General features: G+C 36.6%; 1 long non-coding RNA gene across 2 annotated transcripts; it reads left to right on the top strand.

Moving 5' to 3' along the window:
* The first annotated feature begins 3,827 nt into the window (after positions 1-3,827).
* On the top strand, positions 3,828-19,916 carry LOC128076843 (uncharacterized). 2 transcript variants are annotated; one of them, XR_008204681.1, is made up of 5 exons: positions 3,828-3,939; positions 5,931-6,127; positions 9,041-9,112; positions 17,258-17,384; positions 18,586-19,916. It is a non-coding gene; the product is annotated as an uncharacterized LOC128076843 (long non-coding RNA). The 2 variants fall into 2 exon arrangements; XR_008204680.1 differs by having other exon boundaries at positions 3,878-4,019.
* Positions 19,917-24,566: the final 4,650 nt, after the last annotated feature.

The raw sequence follows: 24,566 nt of genomic DNA, 5'->3' as shown, positions 1-24,566 counted from the left end.
TCACCAAAGATGTGGTGTATCAGTAACATCATGTAACAGCAGACACTGTTTTATTGCTGTGAGCTACAGAACCTTATCTTCACAATGTCTTTCTAAAAGGACAGGCTTTAATTTGTAATGTTCATTGCTGCTAGGTGATATGTGCCAATAGTTTTAGACTTCCTTCCAATAATAAATCAAGTGATAGATCCTGGTTGTTTGCCTCCTAATTCTAAAAAAGCATGATAAGTCTCATAAATCAAGATGAAATTTCTATCCACTTCAATTTACTCAGTTGCAACATCTCATGAGAGAATCTAGTTACCTTGGGGTATTCTCTGTTTTGGATGGTGAGATCAGATGCATTGCTATAAAATCAGTTTGTTTCCAAGGAAAAAATTGGAAAGAATCACTCTTTTCCAACATTGTTTTCAATTCTTGGCCTGGATATATCGTTAATGAGAATTAGACTATTTGTGTATTTCACCCTTCTTGCTTCATATAAGCTTTCATGACTTACTTATGTCTCTACTGAATGTAGTCTCAAATCATTAAACATTCAGTATCTACGAAAATACGCTTGTTTGCTTTAAATGTAGGAATTCTGTGGTAGTGGTAGCCTTGCCATCCAGGGTTAAATGAACAGGGCTTTCTGCATGGTCTTCATGCTATTCACCTACCTGCAGATTTACATTCCTGACCTTAGCTCCTGAAAATAATTAAGGAATACCACCAGCAGGTCAAAGGAGGTAGTTCTGTCCCTCTATTCTGCTCCACCTGGAATACTGCATTGAGTTCTGAAGCCCCAAGCAAAAAAAGGACATGAAGTTGCTGGAGTGGGTCCAGAGGAGAGCCACGAAGATGATCAGAGGGTGGATTACCGCACCTAAGAGGACAGGTTGAGAGAAACAGGGCTTTTCAGACTGGAGAGGAGAAAGCTCTCCTTGCAGCCTTCCAGTACCTGAAGAGCACCTACAGGAAAGCTGGGGAGGGACTTTTTACAAGGGAGTGTAGTGACAGGATGAGAGGAAATGATTTTAAGCTGGAAGAGAGCAGATTTAGGTTGGATATTAGGAAGAGATTCTTTACTATGAGTGTGGTGAGACACTGGAAGAAGTTGCCAAGTGAGGCTGTGGATGCCCCTCCCTGAAGGCATTCAAAGCCAGGCTGGATGGGGCTTTGAGCAAGCTGGTCTAGAGGGAGATGTCCCTGCCTACAGTATGGGATTGGAACAACATGATCTTAAATGTCCCTTCCAACCCAAACCATTCTATGATTCTATGATCCTCTAAAGGTTTAAAGATTTTCCATCTAGTTGTCCTCCTTTTAATGGTGTTTATATAGAGCTGACATTGGTGAATTAATGCAGAAAGAACTCTAGAAAAGCACTGAATTGAAATATTTAGTTCCCAGGGGCTGATCTCCTTTGGAAGTGGGTCTCCAAGGAACTGGCTGAGGCAAAGGACGGTATCTTGTGATGACACTCTAGACACTCAAGGCTGCTTTCTGAAACTGTACGCTTCCAAAGGAATTTCATACGGGCACTTGAAAATCTTCGCTATACTAATTGCATTTAATATCTTTGCCTTTCTGCTGAGCATCCTTGGAGCTGGTCTTGTGGACATGTACTGTGACAAAACTCACATCATTCCACCATGCCTGCTGGCTCTTGCGACATTGCTTCTTTAAGCATGCAATCCAAGAGTGAAAGACTGCCAAATCAGTCCAAAATGGAGGCAGGTATAAGAAACAATCAAGAATAATGATAATAAGGAAAATAAGAATAGGATCTGCTCTTACTGCTTCATGAGTAACAATATATGCTTTGAGTCCATTTGAATGTTTTCTAGGAAGACTGACATATAAATTCTGGACATTTTCTGCTTTTATTTGCCTAAGAAAAGTATCCAGTGTTTCAAGCATCAGTTTGATTTCGTAAGCTATTTTAAACACTGTGTACATCTGCAAATGTTTGTGCCATATAAGCAGAATAATACACAACACAGACATTAATTTCATTTCGCGCAGACAATATACTACAATAATTAAATACATTTTTATCATAAATAAAAATAGAAAGCTCCAGACAAAATTAGAATGTTCTATTGTCTGTATTAATTAAACTTATGTGCATTTTATTTTAATTGCTCTTCATTCTCCAGAAATCAATTGAATTAAACTCACACTGTATGGAGAACTTACAGAACCTCAAAGGTTTCAATATGTTCATCCATGTAGATGATAATCTGTGTAAGACTTCTACTCTTTTTCAGAAGAGTTAGCATTTAAACTTAATATCCTTAATTTCTATTGAAGTGCTATAGCTGTATATCAAGAAAGAATCAGACTGTTTATTGTTAGTATATTTCCCCCCTAAATAATAACCTTTTAGTGCCAATAGTTAATGTTTAGTTAATAGTTAATGTTAAAAGCCTGAATAGAAGTATGAATTGTCAAATTACAGAGATGTTTGTAAGACTAACTAAATTTGGCATGAGTCTTAGGATCACTTTAGAAGTGGATTTTTCCCATGGGCTAATGAAGATAACAATTATGCTTAATTACTGTGCCAATAAGATGCCATCACAAATTTCTCAGAATATGTTTTCACAGAAGACAGGGGTTACTTCTGTGCTAATTTCCGAAGTTGTTTTATACATAAACTACCACTGGGTGGAATTAATTTGTCATTTGTTAATTTCAGAGGAGAGACAAGTACTATGTGGAGCAGGTATTTTAGCCTTTATTTACGCTAAAAATTGTCATTATTTCAACATGCCTCTGCTGCCAATTCCGAAATGCAGGAAGGCAAGGATACTTGCAAAATAAAGATGGTGTATGGAGGGTAGGAAGATACAGAGTTAATATACAGGAAAGGTTTATTCTTTCAATATTTTATTATTATTATTATTTTTAACTTAATGTTCTGTGGGTGTAATGGAAGAAAATGAATGTCAACAGCCTCTCTGTGGAATGTACTGGAGGCTCATAGACATGAAGGAGAGAATGCTTTAAAGAGGCAACTCCTTAGCAGTTGGGCCTATTTAAAAGCATCTGCAGGATTAAGCCCACAAGGCTTAGCATACTTGAAAAAAAGTTGCCATGAATAAAGTGCATTGAGTGGGATGTAAACTTTCCTCAAATTTATTTGAAGTTACTGTTTCCATCATGAGCTGGCAAGCTATCAAATGTAGTTGTTTAGATGTAAGAGAGACACAGAGCTATGCAGATGTTGAGCAATAACTGATAAAGATCAGGTTAGTTTGGAGGGAAAAATCCCAGTAGCCTAGCACAGTATCGCCATAACACAAAGCTAATTTTAACCTAGCAAGTTAAACATTTCCAGGGAAGACAAACAGTACAGAGAAACAAAACGAGGTCAGGAGATTAAAATAACAATGCCAAATATAAGTGCATGAAAGCCAGGACTTCAATGAATGCTTTGCTTCTGATTTTTTTTAATAATAGAAGAGTAGCTACAAGCATTTTCAGATTCACTTTATTCTTACAGCTACTATATCCTGTTTACATTTATGATCAGCTGAATTACATTCAGCAATACTCACCACAGCATTATATCTCACAATATTTGTATGAGTCTCATCGGTTTTGGCCCATACCACTGCACTCTCATATTCGCTCTGCTTGTCTCCCAAAACTATATAGGGAGAGCAGGCAGACAGACACACTACCCTTATCTCTAATACATCTCTGGTACATTATGTCTACTAAGGAAAAGGACCTTGTGTAGAAAGGCAGTACAAATAGATAGCCAGCCTACTCACTTGCCTGTATTGCTTCAGGTCAGAAGTCATGTGCTGTTCTGGCTTATTCAGGTGGAAAAGGTTAATAAAGAAAAGCCCTGTGCTGCCAGAATGCACAAGAGAAAAAACAGAGGGATAGAGAGAAATGAGACACCAGCTCATCACTGATGGAGTACCAACGCTTTAGCAGTCAAAGGTAGAGGAAAAAAGTGTCCAGTTGTGGCACAGAAAATGTTCTTGGAGGATTTGCTGTTAATTGACAATGGGAATAGGAAGGTAAATCTGAAGTTTCACTCAACCAAGAAACAGAATTTCAGTTACACTGCTTTGCATATCTTCAGTTTGTTCTGCACAGGAATGAAAGTGCTGCAGGGGAATCCCTGTAATATTTCCTAAAGATTCCAACAGACTGAAATTTACTCTGCATTTTTCCTTTGAAGAGGAAAGAGAAAAAAAACATGCAGGTTTTTTATATAATGCATTTAAGATAGTAAATGCTCACAAGCACCTGGAAAGGGACTATGATTGCTCAGAAGGGCTTATAACCTAGCAGTAAAATCTCAACAGTATGTTTGCATAGACCTGGACACTTTTCATTCTCTCAGCTTGACACTATCAATTTCTTTCCTTCAAAAATCCACTTGCCCAAATCTGCATCCGGAGAAGCTGGTTGTTAAGTAGTTGTCAGTCAGTTGCCATACTGATACATATTGCAGCCAAGCAATTAGCCAGATGAAAACTTCATCTAGTTCCTTGAATGAAGGTTGAAGAATAGGCTCTTGCCTTTAATGAATGAATAAAGATTTCATTTAGTCTGTTTTATTCTTAAATCAAGTTCTGTTTTCCTGAAAATTATTTTAACTGTATGCCATTGCTGAATGTCATAAATAGAAGTAATTAAAAGATACGGCATGTTATTTCCCCCAAAGTGAAATCACATCTTACTGTGTTCATAAGCTTTTTAGACAATAGCTTTATAACCAAACAGCTGTTGCTGTTGCTAATTTTATCCTCAGATTCTCAGAAGGTGATTTCTTTTAAAAATAATGATATTATCTTTTGAAATACTAAATAACCTACAAATAGATACATGATATAGATGTACAGTTAAAACAAAAGGGCAATGCTGCACAAACACAAATGGATACAGACTGAGAATAAGTTTAGGCTGGAAATAACAAGGTTTCTAACAATCTAGGGGTTGTGGCTCAGAAGCAGCCTTACAAGAAAAAAAGACATTCAACTTTGTACTGGGGGCAAAGAAGAATTTAATTTCTGGAAAAAAAAATCCTGCTGTCTCAGCAAATGTTGCTGTTGAGAAAAAAAGTCTTCAGTGTTCTTGCTCAGCATGAGAGGGTGTTAGAATAAACTTTTCTCCTTTTCTTCCACTATTACTTTGTCTTTGGCTTTATAGATTTATAAGGATAGCCTCCTTTAACAACATTTGAAGACTTCTGGATCTTCAACATTTCTTTTTTTTTTCTTTTTTTTTAAAACATGATATGAAGGAAACAAAGATAGGCTTGCTCTCAGAGCTCTCACTCTTGGATGCTTGGTCTAGATTATTCCCAGCATTTCTTATATATTTTCTTCCCAGTAGAAGCTCCCATTTTTATGAGTAGAAATTTTGTTCCTGAGCAAATTCAATTAATCTTTGACTTTTCTCTCCATGTGAACTACTCTAGCCCAAGTGAAAAACATTGAAGGTTATTTCCAAGTTATTTTGTTAGCTAGTCTTTCAGATGAGCAAGCCTTCTCTTCAGTCCATTGTTTCTCCCATGCTAGCCTTTATCTGAAAGCATTTCAATTTATAACGTTTTCCTGTTTGCTGTAATAACTGAAAGAGACTGTATTCATGCCACAAGTCATATCATTGACATTCCTCCTTATTCTTTTTTTTCTTTTTTTCTTTTTTTAATATTTTTCCTTTCCTTTTATGTATTTATTTGTACTCTATGTCTTCTTCAAGGACTGCAGCATTTTTTCCTGGCTGTTATTCTGCATAAGTGTCAGGTCTTTGAATGCATATCTTAGTTATCTTACTTTGCTGTACCAAAAAGATATTTGATTTTTTATGAAGTCTTAGAACAACACATTCATGAAAAATGACTGGACTCTTTTCCTACTCAATTTCTATCTTTTGGAGTGCACATTCTTAGAAAATTTATCAGACTTTTCTGATCATAGGTCAGTCTCTGCCTGTTGCCTCTACTGCACAGAAAGAAAATCATACATCTCACACAATCATACATCTTACTGGGAGAGGCCATAACCTCCATTTTTAGGAGGACTCAGACCTACTGAAGATGCCGTAATACCTAAAAATGAAAAATTTTCTTTGAAGCCATTCACTTCATTCTTCTCTGCAAAGGCTTGAAAACATTGTAAGTATTTGAATTCTGCATTTTTCCTTCATTTTACACTTTACAAAAGACCTACCTCAACCTGCTCCCACACAGACAGATATGAATGCACATATAAGATCTCAAGCAAAAGCTACAGGTGCATCTGTGTTTTACTACAGCTTGCCAGTTTGCCTGCTTGGAGTTCATTATTTCAGGAATAATACAATAATGTGAAAAAGAATTTCAAACATTAAATTACAGATTAATAGTGATGATATGAAAGCAACAGCAAAGTTTATTTTTCCTTCATATTCTGCTACAGACTTTATTGTGATCCTCAATAACCCAGTGTTTCAGTTCTCCCCAAGAAGAGATCCTTCACAAATGCACGAGAAGCATAAATTCCCCACTGATTGGGTGATGTTTATATGTTAAACTTACAGGGAAGCACAAACCCAGCAGTATTATGCATTTCTCTGCAAGTTCTGCTGATTCTTTTCCTTGATGTATTTCCTTGATCGTGTTTAGAAAACCAGCAGTGTGTTTCAGTCACCAACTTAAAATTGTTTGAATGTTTCATTTTTCCAGTCTCAATTGTTAGTATTGTGCATAAAATAAGATTTTCAATTTATTTTTTTTTATATGTGTATATAAAAATCTGTAAATAGAGCCTTTTAAAAATACTGCCTCAATAGTCATTTTGAATCCAAACTTCCTGAAGTCCATGGCATGAAATGCTAGTTATCTAACAGTAGAAGTTTGAACATATTTGGCTAATATTTACAGAGTTGTTGGCAGGCTTTGTCCTTCATTTAAACAAAAACAACTTAATTTGTAAATAGAGACATTTATAGATCTCTAGGTTTTCTGAAACAACAAAATGTAACAGTTACATATTTTACAAAAAAAAAATCATTCTTCACTCACAACAGAAAATATTTTACTACAAAAGATAATGCTGGATTCATTAGAAAGCTATTGCAACACCAGCATTCAAAGAGATTCTAGATGCTACCACAGTGTTCATGCTTCAGTGTTATCTGAGCACCACCAGCTATAATGCATAATAATCTTATAATGCATTGACAGCTTACACCCTAATGGTTCTGATGGAGCTGTTATGATGTATTGTGTCATATCCTAACAGAGATGTAATGCTAAAAACAGCTGTATCTTGACAAGCTCCACACAAATCAGGTCGGAAGGATCTATCACTCTGTATGCTGACAGCGTAAATAAGCTAAAAAGTTTGTATAAAATGAAAAATTAAGTGCTCGGGAGAGGTCCTCTTTAGTAATAATAATAATACATGTTCTTATCTAGATTCTTCTGTCTAAAGATCTTGAAAGATTTTGATTAACTGAGCGTCACCAAAATCTCTGTGGGCTAGGAAATATTTTAATTTCCTCCATCTCACACTGAGGTACAGATACGTTCTATGATTTGTCAAGGTCACCCTGCAAAGCTATGGGTGGAAAGTCAGCGCTCCTTGCTTCAGCCCTGAGCTTTAGGCAAAAAACAATGCTATTGTTTAGAAATATTAACAAATTGAATTGCACCCAGTTATCATGTCATTCAAAGACCATTTAGTAATGCAAATTCATACTAATTCTAGTGCTAATTCTTCAGTACAAGCAGAGGACAAAACTTATGTCTTTGCCCTTGCTGTTCTTTGATTCCATTCATTAAACTGAGAGTGGAGATATTATTTGCATATAATTTTTGGAATTTAATTTTGAGTCAGGGTGAGAGCAAAAGAAAGATTTTGTATTCTCCTGCCTGTTGGTTCAGAGGTGTCGCAAGACTGTGCCTTTACATAATTTAATGCAGTCAGCCTGACTGTAGAAAGAACTGCAGCATCATAAAATAGAAAACTAGATAGAAAGTGCAGGTGCAAAGCAAAATGAGATTCTTGTATTAGTACAGTCTTTAGCTTTCCCGTGGGGAACTGAAGTTTTGAGACTTTGAGATTTAGGAGAAAAAAAAATGTTTTAAATCAAATGAATATTAAAATTGGTTGAAATCTTCTGATCTAAGACACTTGAGAAAAACTGGAAAACAAGGAGATAGATGCACTGTAGTTGCTGCTCTGCTAGTGCTATTATAAAGAGGAAGGGTACAAACAGCAAAATATTTTCAGAATAATTGGTGGAGAATGCAGCTGAAATATCTGTGTAATAGGTATAACATCCACCTTACCGTGCTACCTCTCATGCTATCTATCAGCAAATCCTTTGCTGCAATAACTTAAATAGACAACATTCCAACATTCTTCAGAACCATGCCTGAACATGTAGCATCATCTTAATTTCCCCTCTCAAAGCACAAGCCACAAAGTATTGCCTTCTACCAGTGCAAGTCAGCTGGAGCAAAAGGATTCCCTGTGGCTTCTTCCAGCACTCAAAGCAGGCAGCCTTGCTTTGTCCTTAATCATATTTAGTTATGACATGAAGAAGAGTTTAAAACGGACACCTGAGAGATGACAGATAATGTTTTAAAAGACTTTGACACACGTTTGAAGAACCAATAGTTTATCCCTTTCACATCATTATACTAAAACATAATTGCTGCTGTAGCTCATATGAGGCTTATGAAGTCATGTAATATCAAAACCTAATGAGCAGTTTAATACATGTGCTCTATAAGGTATAAATACAATAATTTCCAGATCACATCCACAAGAGCTGCTTAATGGTCAGTAAACTAGCAGGAAAAAATCCACGGCCTAAGGGGATGAGAGACTTAATGTCAGTTAATAACATTTCATGCAGCATATACATGTACGCTTCCCCAAGAGAAATGCAAGAGGATAAAAGGATGAAGAGATAATAGATATTCCAATGGCTATTTTCTACTGGCTTGTCTGCTTATTAGAGAAGAGGAAATAATTCAAAAAATAATTTATTCAACAATTTTTTCTAATCAGCAATAAAATTTTCTTTATTTTTTTAGTATTTGAAATGACTTAGGAAATGTTTTCTGCACACAAATACTGGGTCTGAAATAACTTCAGAGATTTGCTGTGTAAGTATTCAAATCTAATCAATTACAGAGGGAGGGAGAGAGAGATTGAGGCTTCAATTAATGTCAATTTAAAAATCAGATATTTGCTTTAAATTTAGCAGTACTTTCAGCTACACTGAAGTTTAATATTGCTACTAATACATTTAAGAGTGTGAGACGACAGTTAATTTACTTGCATATTACTATTAACACAGTGTTTTGTTTCTATAAACCTAATTGATGCAATGAGCTTCATGTGATCATCATTTTCCATCAAATCTAAACAAATGCACAATAGTTTTTAAGAAAGCAATTATTTTTCTAGAATTGTTTTTCAGTATTTTTTTAGGAATATACAGGGCAACACTTTAATATGTTCTTAATTTTATTGCTGTTTGGTTGTCATTAAAATATGGCTTTCAAAGGCAACAGGAGGCTTTCTAAGGCTGGATATTCAGGAAATTCACAAGGTGTGAATGATGCTTCAAGACCGTTCAAAATGAAGGAGAGATTATTATACTTAACAGGTGGAAGTGGTTCAAACATACCTTTTCTCTTTGATATCTGTTTATTATTTTCCCTATAATCTCTTTGAAGCAAGGATTTTAAGGTTTCCTGCACCCTTCTATTAATTCTCTAATTCATTTATATAAGTATTTCTTATTCTGGAAAGAAGCACCAAAACATTTTACAATATGTAACCTCGTGCCATAATCAAATGGCTATTGCTTTCAGAGTCCTGCATAAACATAAGTTGGTAAATATGTGCATGACATAAGATGTGATATTGGATTCCATTTCTTCTACTGTGTTTGTTATTATTGTACACCCAGAAGTCTGCTGACACTTTGCTTTCTCCTTAATTTGCTGTGTATAGCTACCAGTGATGTTAGTTCATAACTGTTATTTATTTCACTGTCTGCAGAAACAAAACAGTGTAAGTTTCTTTCTCCATTCAATCAAGATATTACTATTTCCACTATTTTGAACAAATTGTACAGAATTCTTAGCACTGACTGAATTTTTCAGGACATATCACCTAAAAGTTTCTTGATCAGACAGCAGAACCTGTATGCTGTTTTGTTTTCTTCGTAGGAATCATTCAATCTTAATTCTTCCACACTGGATGAGGTAGCCTGAGTATTGCAAAGGAATGTGCAGTCCTCGTTCACAAAGACACAAAAATGTCAGTGTTGTTTAAAGAGCAGTTTGGACATAGTCTGAAGGATACCACATGCAAAACTCCTTGGTTGGATAAAATTGAGGATACTTAATAAATTTCCTTCAGGGAAAAGAGAGTGCTCATGCAACATTCGTTAGTGGACATCAAAGAGAGCACATAACTTGGCCACTTTCTGCAGTCCAATCCCCTTATACACATCCTCAGGTTTTATGAAGATTGTACACCTCTGCCCAGCCTTAAAAAGGCTAAGGGCTTATTTGTGAGAGCTTTACCCATTCATAAACCTTCCAGCACTGACTACTTCCATCTTCTCCAATGTCTGTGTAAAGAACTTTTTTTCACCAGCTTTAAACAAAACCTCAACTGATTTCAAGTTCCCACAGGCCTATTATTGTGGTATTTTGTGAACAACCAATGTGTATTCAGTTTATGACTTATCTGCATTCAGTCATATTTTCCCAAAGTCTTCTCTGCTTCTAAATGAAGTCTCCCAGCCTTTTAGTGTCGCTACAGAAGGTAGCATCTGCACTACTTCAATTTACTTGTTTTTCTCCACACTTCTTTCAACTCTGCTACGCCCTTCTTAGATGTCTAGACCAAAGTACATATAAGACTCTCTGTCCCTAGAGAGGTTCAAGGCCAGATCGGTTGGGGCCCCAGGCAGCCTGGGCTGGTATTAAATGGGGAGGGTGGTGGCCCTGCATGTGGACGGGGGGTTGGAGATTCATGACCCTTGAGGTTCCTTCCAACCCTGGCCATTCTGTGATTCTGTGATTCAGGATATGGGCACACCAATTATTAGAGTGTTTCTCTCTGTTTGGGTGCTCTTTGTTTGTAAGAGTAATCTCACCAAGTTTTCTAAACATGCCCAAAATTTTGGTGACTTATTGTCCACAACTTGACTAGGCAAGTCCAGTCTGTCTAATCTTCCTAACTGAGCCAATACTTTTGATGTACTTACTTCAAATTGACCTACATATTCTAGTCTATCTACTACAGAAATGCATCAGGTGTTGGAGCCTCAGTGCTCCAGTGCCAGTAGAAAAATTTCACCAAGCTTCTCTGGTATGTTTTTGTCATCCTCACATGCCCCTGCTGCATATTTGCTATGAAGCAGCAAAGTATGAGATGATCTGAAACACAGATATTCTAGAGTACATACATATAGAGCTGTTTGGTACCATCTTCACAAACTGCATAACCTGTGAGTGTTTAAATATATTTACTTCCTTCAGAAAAGCATGATGCACCAGTTGAGTTGACAAAGTGCAAATCATGCAGAGAACTGAAGCTTTACTCAGAAGAATCGAAGGGCAAGTGTGTAATGGGATATTGTCATACCGCTTCAGTCTGCAGCAGCTTCTTTCCCCTCTTAAGGACTTTAGAAATACTAGGTCCTTATTTTTTTGAAGTAGGCTTTCAAAAGGATAGAGCCATAATGACACTGAATTTTGTGTGTGCCTATATGTATGCTGCTCCTATGAAGAAAATATTTCAATTTTTGTACTTTACACAGGCTTTCAGAAAAAGAATGAGATGCACAGAAGTATAAATCAAAAGCTCTCTCTATCCAAAGAAGAGAGAGAGATTATCAATTGCTTTTTGTAATTAAAATGAATAGGGAAAATCTGCTATTTTACTTGAACTACTTAAGCTACAAAAAGAAGGTTTAGCTCTTGCACAATGCATTATATTTTAAAGCATTTACAAACACAAAGCAATAGCAAAACTGAATGATTTCTAACCCTTACAGAGAATCATACAAGTTTATATGCCTCCTAGTCTCTAACTTAGCCTATATTTCAAAAACATAAGAGTGTTTGGAGAGTAAAAAGTGAGCATCGCAAATTCTTTACCTCAAAGAATGCCTAAATTTGAATTTGGAATCCCTAACTCCCACAGATATTCTCCAATTGTAACAACCTTTAATAAGCTTGGCTCAGAAAACTGTAGATGTGTCATTTCATTCAGGAAAGGCAAAAAGATTTCTCTACAGGATTGAGCATTTTTTTTGTATATCAGAAAAGTTATTATCAATTTATACATCACAAAGGGCAAATCAGTCATTAGACATTAAGGCAGCTACTTTTTTTTTTTAAAGAGAAATGCCAATTAAATGCCTAAAACTGATACAAATGTCCAGAAGGAAAGATTCACGGCTTCATGACACCCAGTGAAACTAAGATCATTCCCTAGAATCTTGACATAGAAAGAAAATAGAACTCTAGTGGCAGACATCAAAATTTTCTTCTGCAAAAATATTTTGGTATAACTTCAGCTAGAGCAGTATGCATAAACATATGCTTATAAGTAAGCAATTATATTTCTCTAAACATCTATGATAGCAATTCTAGTAGTATCAACATTTCCAGCCATTCTGATTTCCGCATTCTGATGTGAGCAGTTCTAACAGATTCAGATAATGTCTGAGCAAGAACAAGCATGCTTCTTCTTCGCAGAGAATAAAGTTTCCTCTTTCCTAATAATTTTAAGAAGTTTATTCTTAAAAGTTATGCAATGATTTTTAAGTAGTACACTAGTATTTCTTAATAGTAAAGCACTATAAGAAATCTTGGCCATTATCACTCTTTAACTGAAAAGACAGAAATAACACTACCTTTATAACAGTTCATTAATTCACATCTGCACAAATAACTGGTTGGGAAGGAACACTGAAGTAGTATTTTGTACAGATCTATTAAACTCTCTTCTCAAAACTTGGGTTAATTGTTTGCTTGAGCAGAGAACCTTTGTCTTTTCTGAACCATTAACTAAGCTTTGTGCAGAAATTGAAACTCCAGAATCATGTACAAAATACACTTCTCACTCCGAGGTATAATTTCTTTATTAAAAAAACTAATAATATTAAAAGAACTCTAAATAATATCCAAAATATTGACAGAGAACTTGAACAAATATATTAAATACTAAATATACTAATGATTCCTTTACAGTTTTGACATTGGTATACATATATTTCCATGTGAGATTTTAACATAACACTTTCACATTTAGTATTTGGCAAACATATCACTGCGTTCTCCTTTGAAATCTATTCAAAGCCAATTAAACATTCTTTGTAGTCCACCTAGAGCTTTAAAAGATTTGGAAAAACTGCAGCAATGGTTCTTTTAGAATCATAGAATCACCACAGTAAGAAAAGACCTCCAAAATCATCCAGTTCAAGTATCCACCTACTACCAGTGTTTCCCCACTAAACCATGCCCCAACATTTAAAAATGTCTTGAACATCTCTAGGGATAGTGACTCAATCACCTTTCTGGGCAGCCCATTCCAGTACCTGACCACTCTTTCAGAGAATAAATTTTTTCTAGTATCCAACCTGTATCTGCCCTGGCGTAACTTGAGCCCATTCCCTCTCATACTATCAGTGGTCATGCAGCAGAAGAGGCCAAAACTCACTTTGTCACAACCTCCCTTCTGGTAGCTGTACATGGAGATAAAGCCTCCCCTGAAGCTCCTCTTCTCCGGACTACACAATCCCAGTTCCCTTACCAACTCTTTGTAAGACTTGTTCTCCAGATCCTTCACCAGCTGGTGAAGGATCATCACTCTTCTCTGGACAAGTTGCAGGGTCTCAGTGTCTTTCTTGTAGTTAGGGGCCCAAAACTGAACACAATACTCAAGATGCAAGAAGTTTAGAATTAGAGGCTCAGAAGAGCTAGATATGATCTCTGCAAACAAAGAAAACTTCAGATCTTTGCCTCTAACAGTTGTTCAATATACACATCACATCCCAACAGATTATAGGCTAATTTTTAGCCAGATATGAATATATTCGCCTTTATTCAAAATGGTACAGACATAGTTTCAACATACAAAATATCCATTCCTAGAGTTCTGTAAGACTGTCACTCTGCATGTCTGTCATTTTTCCCTGTTAGTCTTCCTAAATTAAAAAAGACCATAAGCTTAAGGTCTCCGTATCTAAGACCGAACGACAGCTTGAAGTTAATTTGTAGGTGTTAAGTTCTGTTGTTGTATGTGTTAGGTGTTAAGTTCTGGTTGTAGTGAATGTTTCCCCCTTGATCTGACATCTGAGTCCATGGAATATACTGAGAAAATTTTCCCTAGTAAAGTTGAACACACAAATATGGGAAACAATTGTTGAAGAACTCATTATATATGCAACTGAGCACCATTTATCCAGACTGCTTTGACCTCAACTCCAACATCTGAGCCAGTGCAATCTAAAACTCTTGCAATTTGATTTGTCAGATTATAATAATTATAATGTGAGGAATTTGCCAATATTCTGTTTATGAATTGTGGCAATAAGATATGTAGTTCTATGTAGGTTGCTCCCAAAGTAATGCCTTCCATTTATTTCCATGGAAACCTACAACAGACAAAAAGAGCACAATAACAGTATTTGTTAAAGCAAATTCTCAGCTACAAAGCATTATTTTTCAATGTTATCACCATTATTTCAAATATATTTTGACCAGTAATAAAAAAGAGCCTGCATGCCATAGTCATAAAAGTTTGCATGGCTTGCCATGGCTTGTCTTTCATAACACTGCCACCTCTGCTGAAACACACCACCTATCACTTCACTGTGCTACAGCCACTGTTTTGTTGCCATCAGTGTTCAGAAATCATCAGTGAATTCAGTGACACACCTTTGCTTCGTCTGCATTTACAAGTCAGACACCAAATTATTAGTCTGCCCCTCAGCTGCCATCTCTCACATGGCAACAAAATGTAATGGAATATTAGTAGGAAGTTCCAGCCTCTACTGCCAACATTCCCCTCTGACACTGCATGCCAACATAATAATTTAAGAGGCATTTCTTTTGGAGCTGCCCTTGTACATGGAGTGAATTGTATGATGTATCAGCAACCAGATGTGTTGGGAGGATGTTTAAAGAGATGAATCCCACTTGAATGTAAGGACTCTGGAATAATATTATATCACTACTAGAACAAAATCAATTTTTGTTTACTTTGTCTGAGGATGAAAGGAAAGATGTAGCATTATGAAAATAACTTCTGTGGCTTAACCTGGCTAAATACTACAGAGCCATTCACTTACTCTCCTCCACCTCACAGTGAAATGGGAGAGAAAATTGAAAAGTGAAAGAACTTCTGAGTTGGGATAAGGAAAATTTCATAAGAGGGAAAGGAAAGGGAAAGGAAAAAGGGAAAAGGAAAAGGGAAAAGGAAAAGGAAAAGGAAAAAGGAAAAAGGGAAAGGGAAAAGGGAAAAGGGAAAAGGGAAAAGGGAAAAAGAAAAGGGAAAGGAAAACAATAACACAAAGAATAAGCCAAGCAAGTCACGCAGAAAGCAATTGCTCACCATCATTTTACTGATGCCCAGCCAGTTCCCAAACATCAACGGCTTCCCTCTCCAGCTCCCCTTAGTTTCATTGTTCCACATGACATTGTATAATATGGAATATCTCTTTCACCAGTTTAGATCAGTTACCCTTGCTGTGTTCAGTACTAGCTTCTTGTGAGCCTCCAGGCTCTGTGTTAGCAAGGTCATATTGAAAGCTGAGAAATCCTTGACTCAGTGTAAACACCGCTCCTCAACAACTCGGTGTGTTATTAACATTAGTTCTCACCCTAAATTCAAAACACAACACCATACCAGCTATTAGGAAGAAAATTAACTCTATCCCAGTCAAAACAAGGCCAACAGCAAGTGCAGAGACAAAAATAAAATGAGTTGTATTAGGAAAACACAGTGGAAGGAAATGAGATATGCTTTTTGCCCTAAGAATACTACTGAAAAAGAATGTGATTTCACAAGGTGCAAAAAGAGTACCTTCAATACAGAGGAGGCATCAGAGTGCTAGGGAACATCTTCAAATATATAGTGGGTATTTTGGTACAAATTAAGCACCCTTCCAACACAAACCTTATCAGCAACAATGACCATAAACTGATACAAAAAGAAGTAGGACAACAAGGTGGGTTATTTTCAGCTCAGGTGATATCCTGATTAATGGCATTCAATACTTCATTATTCCCATTACTTGTCCACACTATCACAAGATATGTAAATTTGCTGCATTCCAAACACTTTTGGGAAAGGAATTCCAAAGCATTTTTTCTTTCATTTGGTTTGATTCTCCTCCCCACCAGCTTAATTTTATGTTTCACTTTTTGGATTGGAAGATGGAGATGGAGAAGGTGAGGGACCATAAAATTAAACATCTATTCTCCTTTTTTCACAAAATTAAGAATTGAATGTTGCTATAGAAAGTGTACGTGTTAAACATGGAGTTGAAAATTCAGCACAACACAATTATTTCTCTTATAGAATGGCAAAGCACATTGCCAGATTTGTACTCAGTTGTACAAGTATCATATGTCCTCTAAAACTCTAACAGCATGGCTATAAACCTAAATACTGATGCATTTACAGCACCAGCTAACTAAATGGCAGCCTATAGAGGCCAGTACTTCTCACCAACACAGCCAGTAAACAGTAATATAGAAACAGGTGTCAGATGATCATCTTCAACATTTTTCTGTGACAGTCTGAAATTAGTTTATGAATTAGTACCATTTTAAACTTAAAAGATAGGAAGAAATTACCTGAGCCAGGAAGATAATGATATTTGCTCAGTATAAGTAAGACAGGCAGAGAATGGAGACATGATATTTACCATTATCGTCATCATCGTTACTATTATTATACCACCCCACCCATAACTCAATCTGAAATTGTCCTTGATAAAGCAGAAATGGCCTGAAGGATAAACAAAAGTACAAGTAGTTACCACCAGGGAAAGAAGGAACTCGACAAACAGAGACTCATGATTTGCTATCAAGGTTGTCTTGTTGTCAGAAGGTTGTCAGATGACCTCCCATTTTCTGAATTCCCTGTGGTAAAGGTTATTTGCAAATGCTTAGTAAATATAACTTCTTAACATTCTCTCTGTGACTTGTCATTGTAACTTGAAACAAATAAATAAACCTTTGATCTGATTGGTTTATTTAATCTTTTTCCAGATTTCATGGTGATATCACAAAATCTTGACACTACTCTTGAACTCTTCACCTTTGAATCTGACTTGATGTATTTCATATATACCACTGGGATTCATGTCCTCTAGTTAAACTTCAGCATACAAGAAAGGTAAATAGTATGAGTTTTTCAGCTAAGAAGCCATTCTGAAGGCAAATCATGGTTTCTGTCTTTCTTTATATGCACTAAAATTCTTGTAGTTCATTCCAATTTCAATATTCACAATTCTATTGATACGATCACACTCTACACAATTCCCTATCTGACGTTTTGCAAAAACTCAGTACAATTACAAGCATTTGGTAACAGTTACAATTCATTTATTATAAATGTGAGCAACATTGCTGTGAATCATAATTTACATAGTACCAAAAAAAAGAACAGATGAGTAAATCTGAAAAACGTTCTATGATGAAGCAGCAGTCCATACCAGAGAGAGGACAAGGATGACCCTAACAGAGCAGGAGGAAGAAGCTTTTTGGATAGAAAACTTCAGACAGAAAGAATTCAGTAAATAGCATGTCTAAAAAAAATACATAAAGAATGGAAATGTCAAAAAAAGAAAAAAAAGCTATTTGTAATCATAGAATTGTAGAATACTCTGAATTATAACTTGGGTTGAAAGGGATTCACATGGATCACCGAATCCAACTCCACACAGGACAACTCAAAACCCAAACCCAATGTCTGAGAGCATTGTCTAAAAGCTCCCTGAACTCTGGCAGCCAAAGGCTGTAACCACTGCCCTGGGGAGCCTGTTCAAGGTCCCAGCCACTCTATGGTGAACAACCTTTTCCTAACACCCACCTGACCTTCCTCTGGCACAGCTCCATGATATTCCCTTAAGTCCTGTCAATATCACCAGAGAGCAGAAATCAGAGCTGCCCTTCTATTCATTTCGTGAGAAGCTGCAGGCCACCATGAGGACTCCCCTCAGCCTCCTCTTCCCTGTGCTGAACAAACCTACGAGCCTAAGCTGTTCCTCTCACACCTTGCCCTCCAGACTCTTTGCCATCTTATAGCCCTTCTTTGGATGCTCTCTAATAGTTTAATGTCATTCTTATATTGTGGCGCTCAAATCGACACTCAATGCTTGAAGTAAAGCCAGGACAGACCATTCCTTGCCCAACTGGCAATGCTGGGCCTGACGCACCCTAGGATATGGTTGACCCTTTTGGCTGCCAAGGTACATTCCTCACTCAAGTTCAACTTGTCATCAATAAGTTCTGTTTAAAACAACATCAGTGAATATTTTCTTTATGTATTTCCTATTTCCATTACTTTCATCCTGCTTTTTGTGTTGTTCATGTAGGAGAAATCCCCGACATGTACAGACTGGAAAAAGAACTGATGAAGAGCAGCCCCATAGAGAAGGACTTGGGGATTGTGATGGAAGAAAAGTTGGACATGAGCCAGCAGTGTGCTCTTGCAATCCAGAAGGCTAACTGCATCTTGGGTGACATCAGAAGTGAGGTATCCAACAAGCAGACTGAGGGAATTTTCCCCTTCTTCTCTGTCCTTATGAGGCCACATCTGGAGTACTGCATGTAGACTTGGGGCTCCAAGCAAAAGAAAAACGTAGAGCTGTTTCAGTGAGTTCGGAAGAGGACATGAAGATAATCAGAGGGATGGAGTACCTCTCTTATGAAGAAAGGCTAGGGGACTAGCTCAGGGCTAGCTGAACTCTGCTCAGCCCAGAAAAGAAAAGTTTTGGGGGAAAGCTCTGTAAGACCTTCCAGTACGTAAAGGGAGCTTATAAAATACACAGAGACCAACTTTTTACACAGGCTGACAGTGATGAGGGGGAATATTTCTAAACTAAAAGAAGAGAGAATTATGTTGGATGTTAGGAGGACATTCTTTATTCAGGGAGTGGTGGAGCACTGGCACAGGCTGGCCAGAGAAGCCATGGATGCTCCATCCCTCAAGGCTTTCAAGGACAGGTTAGATGGGACCCTACGCAGCCTGATCTAGAGGGTAGCAGCGTTGCCCACTGCATGGGGGTTGGAACTGGATCATTTTAAGGTTCATTTCAACCCCAACCATTTTATGATTTTATGATATGATTATATGATAATTGCTAATAAAATAAAGGAAAATGGAGATAAATAAAAACTATAGATCTTTACATCTTAGATGTACTACATGAATAATTGCATTTACTGGACATCATTTAAAAAGTTCAGTGTTTATAATTACCCATATTTCCATCATCTGTTCCACTGTACAATTTCCTTTCTCAGACATGAACTGAATGTTTTGTTTGCGCTACATCATTTGCACATTTGATCAAGGAATATAAGGCTCTATCAAATCTCAAAGAGTTTTAGATAATACAGGAGTTTATTTTTCTAGGTATGATTTGCATTATAACCATCTGCAGTTCTTCCTAGTCTGGGAGAATTTTATTTGTGAGGAAAAGAAAGAAACACACTTATCTTTAATATATGATCATTAAATAAATATCTTTAATGCAGAAGATTTGTTATATTAAGCAGTATTAAAAATTTATCAGTCTCCTCCTTTATTTTGAAAGGCTGTGTACAAGTGGGGAAGTAGAATGATACTAATGTAGAAAGGTATAAATAGTAATCAAATGTTATCACTCTTTACAAATAAAAGCTTCATTATTTTATTTGTTACCCTGCCCATTCTCACAAAAGATAAATTAATTCTGATTCCTTGTTTATTTTGAGTGAGATTTTTTTTAGTTGTCTTCTGTAGGCATACAACTCCATCTAGCTTTCCGTGAGATCAGAGTGCCAACTCATCTTTTCAACTCTACTTCTTTAGAGAGCCCTAAAACTCCAATTTGTCCAATGATGCTCACACTGCTAATGAAGGGATAACATACAACTGAGCTTATCCAACTTCTAGTAACAACCAGATGTATGGAACAGATTTGTTAGCAAACAAATATGCGGTACAATGAGAAATGTAGAAGTTGGCTTTGAGGCCAACAATGCTTACATTTTGAAGGAAAAAAGAAGTCTAAGAAAATGAACTGTAATAAGATAATATGTTAAATGAGTGGTGGATCATGAAGATTTAGGTCTATTAATCTGAAAGAAATACTAATTAGCAGTACTCTCAAATAAACCTACACCAAATCCTGTCCTAGTTATTCTTGATCAGTCTCCCATCACAGTTAGAAATGGGAAAACAATAGTAATCTAGGATGATTTGTTATATCAGCAAAGAAAGGTGGAAAGGGACTTCTGTATAAAATTTTCCCCAAAAACTAACAAGAATCCATGGCAGTCATACAAAGAAACAAACTCAGAAAAGAAAGTAGCAATTTAATTAGTCTCAAAGTGAAAGAATGGAAAAGATCAGTTCAAGATCCCCAGACTAGATCCATGTACGTCACTCCAAAAGTAATGTTTTCCCATTTATTTACATGGAAAGTACAACAGGTATAAAGAGCTCAATACCACTATTTGATAGAACAAGTTCTCAGCTACAAAATTTTACCACCATTAGCAATGTGTTTTCTCCAGCAATGATCATGTTGCACTCACAAAAATCTGCACCAGTGGTTTTTAGCACAGTTAGGTGGTGGGTGGTGTGTTGCAGCAGTGGCAACAGTGTTCAGCTCTGCTGGCTTGGTCTCCATTTACATTTAGCAAGCATTGATGAGGGTCAATGGGTGTGATTTTTTTCTACACGAAGGAATTCAACAACACACCTTTGCTTCATATGTACTTCCATATCAGACATCATTTTATCAGACTGCCTCTCTGCTGCCATCGTCTCATGGCAATACAATGTATTGGAATAATTGTGGGAAGTTCCAGTCTCTACTGCCACACCACCAATATCTACCTCTGATATCAAGGGCCGTCATAATAAAATAGAAAGCATTATTTTTGGAGCAGTCCTCTTAAAACAAATTAGTATGTATTTCTTAAAAACAAACAAACAAACAAACAGAAGTATGTGTTCCTAAGGCTCTTGATCGTTGTCAGCTGACCATTTGTACTACATCAACATTTGCTGAAATTGTATTTAAAAAGCCCTGCCTTAGATCCAATGCCGAGAAATTTCTGAGGAGGCAGTGTTCATCTGTATTCAAAGGACTGTGTTAATGGTGAAATGGTTTTCTGATGCTCGCATAATGTTCCTCAGAAAAAAAACTGAAATCAGGTGAGCAGCATGAAATCTTTTGTACATAATTCTCACAGATTTGTTAAACGAAAACAAGCAAGTTTTCGTTTGAATCCCACTCCTGTGTAAAATTCATTTTCATGCAGTTGCTCTCTTCTCACCAGTTTTGTTACATAGAAGCCATGGGCTCTACTGGTATTAATCAAGCAATACTGGATTATCTAAACTGATAAACAGCTCTATAAATCTCAGATGCTCTGCTGCCAACAGGTGGTAAGCTGCTACTAATCACTGCAAACAATTTTGCAGCAGGGGCATCAAGATGCTACAGATACGGATGGTGCAAAACAAATGGACTTCAGAAGTTCCTGGGACCACACACTAGGTTCATTCAGGCCATGTAGCAGCCATCAGATAGCAACTATTTTGTCACCAGTAGTACAGAACATAATGGAATACATGTCCTGGAGCTCAAAAGCTCCATATCTCATTAACTATCCCCTGAGTCATGCTTGTCACCACTAGCTTTAAGTTTTAATTTCCTTGTTTCCATTTGTTGTCAAGGCTATTTGACTGTATCTCTTTTGTATTTAATCAGTAGTACCAATGCATTTGATGAGATTATGTTGCTAACCTGGTTCTCCAGGAAGTCACACACACAGAACTGTTTATACAAGAACAAATTAAGTACAGCTCTTTACTTTGAGATAGAAAAATAACTAGTCCTACAAAACATAGCATCTTTAGCAAAAGCGCTTTGTAGAGCTAGATTATCAAATGTAACAGTTCAGTGGTTCAATTCATACCTGATGGGCTTCAAAGAATATATATGCAAATTGATCTCCCAGCTGCAAGGGTAATTAACATGGCCTGCTGCAGGGGGCTGTTCTTCCACCCATTCTGTTTCATTATTATTTTAGTGACTTTACATTTTTCTCAATCCACTGTCTTTTGGTATGGAAATAGATTTAACTTCCTGCTTTATGTAAACTTCATTACACTACAATCAGCAGGGAATCTAGCCTGTTGGAAGTGCTAATGTTTGAAAGCCACTACTGCCTGACATAGACCTTGGCACTGTACAAGCACTGTTTTTATTTTCCTGAGTTTGCCCAAAACAGTACTTATAATATTTTAAGGTACACGATAAGCCTTTTTATTCTCTCATGTTTAAACCAGTTTAACAGTATTGAACAGTAGTTGTTCAGTATTGAACAAACAGTATTGAAAGCTAGCAAAGGACCAGAGAAGACAAAGAGTCTTGGAATGTGTTGTTTAACCCATTATTCACTAGGGTATTCAAATCAAGCTTACATTCAAACCAATGGACTTACTTTAACAAAGCAGAAGGGGTACAGCTCTAAGTTTATAGCATTTCAGGCAGTACCAGACCCACTGACAGTATACTAGGTCATGAACTGTGGTTCTGTTTTCATAGAGAGATATTCCATGTGTAATACATACTCTAAAATGTTCCCCATATGGTTATGAGGGAATACCAATATTATTTTCCCATTATATAGTAAGAGAAAAAATGTACAGGGAAGCAATCACATTACACATGCCTGGAAAAGCTATAGTCATAAAAAGATTAATGTGTTGGGATACCTTTCATAACGAGAAACTTCTGTAAGAAGCCATTTCGACAAATTATAAAGCAAAATCATATGTTAAATCATTTTAAGCAAATATTTACAAGAAGACATAAAGTAACAGTTATATCTATAATTCATAAGTGGCTCAAATTTCCTTTGCAGAAGGTCACAGAAGTCAATTGATTTAGTACAGGGATAAATGTAATCCAGGCCACTGCATGTTTCCATGTTACATGCTATACATTTTTATATCAAAGTTAGGTATTGCTGGGTTTGGGGTTTTGTTTTGTTTTTTTTGGTTTGATTTGGTTTTGTACTTTTTTTTTTTTTTTGACAAAAGCATTTACAAGCGTCAAACAAAATGTAATTCAGCATAGGTCAGACTGAGTGGGACTCCGAGAGCTCTGATGTAGCTGTAGGTGACCCTCTTCATTGCAAAGGAGTTGGATAAGATGACCTTTTAGGATCCTGTCCAACTCAAATAATTCTGTGATTGCATGATTCTATGTACATGTAAGTGTACATGAACACGACCACACAATCATGTGAAATCATGTTGGGAAAATCAGTGTGTGATTTTTTTGTTAATAATTCAGGCAATTTCCTCATCAAATCAGTGTCAACTACAAATATATAAAAAAAATCCAGTCTGTATGTTACCAATTTTATGCCAGGTCCTTGAGGGTCATGTCATGCCCTGTATTTATCCTCATCTGATGTCAGAATGCAAAACAACTGAAAGAGGTCTTCTATTGCCTACACACTGTACACAGTATACACAGTACTTAACAGAGGTTAATTGAATATATGCTTAAAGGACACTGGAGAGAGTGGGAACAAAATCTGTACTGTACAGGTGGATAAGGACAGTCCTGACCTTAGATATCATCTCTAGATCATTCCAGAAATTAAGTAAATGGATCATGAGAGAGAAAAAGACAAATATGCAAGAGAGAATGGGAGAAAGAGAGAGAGAGAGATAACCAGCTGTTTGAAATAATTTTATATTGATGAAGATATATTATTTTCAACACTAATAGATGGGAATTTTCAGTTGCATCTTATAGAATTAGGTATCTATTTCCCTTTGAGTTTTATTGCTGGTTGAGAGTTTATCTTTCTTAAACTCCATAGAATAAACCAATCTGCATTTTGGTCTGCGAAGGAGACTTCATAAATCACATGTTGCTGGTATGGCAAATTGCACATTTATGAGGCAGTTTCTGGCAAATTAGCTGGTGTGTATCACCACATCTTCAAATTCAAGTGATTTGGACATGGCCCATAATGAATAAGACATTCCAGCAACAGAACACCGATTTTGCATTATTATAAACCAGGGGTTGACAGCAGAATACCGATTTTGCGTTATTATAAACTGGGGACTGAATGTTACTGCTTCTGGAAAGTGTTCAACAATAATTTGCTGGCAGTTGCAGCTGAAAAGCCAAGGACTGGGGAAGCAGGGAGGCTAAACGTGTCTTTCAAAGAGAAAGGACAATGCTGAGAAATGCTTCCATGTCTGTGCAGGGGCTGAGTAAAGCTTGTTACTCATGCATCATGAAAGAAGAAAGGTTGAACCTTCAGTGTG

This window comes from Tympanuchus pallidicinctus, unplaced genomic scaffold (genome assembly GCF_026119805.1).
Source record: "Tympanuchus pallidicinctus isolate F22 unplaced genomic scaffold, pur_lepc_1.0 scaffold1, whole genome shotgun sequence".
Lineage (NCBI taxonomy): Eukaryota > Metazoa > Chordata > Aves > Galliformes > Phasianidae > Tympanuchus > Tympanuchus pallidicinctus.
The sequence above is the reverse complement of the archived record's forward strand: the minus strand, read 5'-3'. Positions and strand labels throughout refer to the sequence as shown.